The following is a 467-nucleotide window of genomic DNA, read 5'->3' as shown; positions in this document are numbered from 1 at the left end:
AATTTGTTTTAGTAAATTCCCCCTAATTCACTTTTGTATTTACCACTACTAAAGAGCCACGAATGAATGTGGACTGTTTAGACTTCAAGATCAGAAATGTTCTTCCATTGAAAGACGTCCTGTAATAACACATTCACCTGACTTGTTAGAAAATAAAAATAAACAGAACAATATCACTTTAGTTTTATAGTTCTGATTACATTAAGAAAGAAGAAATATGATTAATTGTAGTTGTAAGACACTAAGAATCAGATTAAATGTACACAAGCATAAGCCATCATTTAGACTGAATAACAAAATTTATTTTAGGGTAATCACTTGCTTGTGACATCATGGTATTTTCCGATTAATTCTGTGTATACTGTGGTGACACTATTTTGGATTTTATGGTCTTTTATTGTTGCTATTTTACAGCTTTTTAATTTCTACAACCATTTTTCACAGTGTATTTAATAGAAAAATATACA

General features: G+C 28.9%; 1 protein-coding gene across 4 annotated transcripts in view; it reads right to left on the bottom strand.

Annotated features, from left to right (window-relative positions):
• The window catches only part of lrrk1 (leucine-rich repeat kinase 1), a 74,228-nt gene that overhangs the window by 10,252 nt on the left and 63,509 nt on the right, over positions 1-467 (bottom strand). The gene's annotated exons all lie outside the window — the stretch shown is intronic.

Source organism: Seriola lalandi, unplaced genomic scaffold (assembly GCF_002814215.2).
Source record: "Seriola lalandi dorsalis isolate HSWRI2012SDOR001 ecotype SW California unplaced genomic scaffold, Sedor1 jcf7180002054359, whole genome shotgun sequence".
Taxonomy (NCBI): Eukaryota; Metazoa; Chordata; class Actinopteri; order Carangiformes; family Carangidae; genus Seriola; species Seriola lalandi.
The sequence above is the reverse complement of the archived record's forward strand: the minus strand, read 5'-3'. Positions and strand labels throughout refer to the sequence as shown.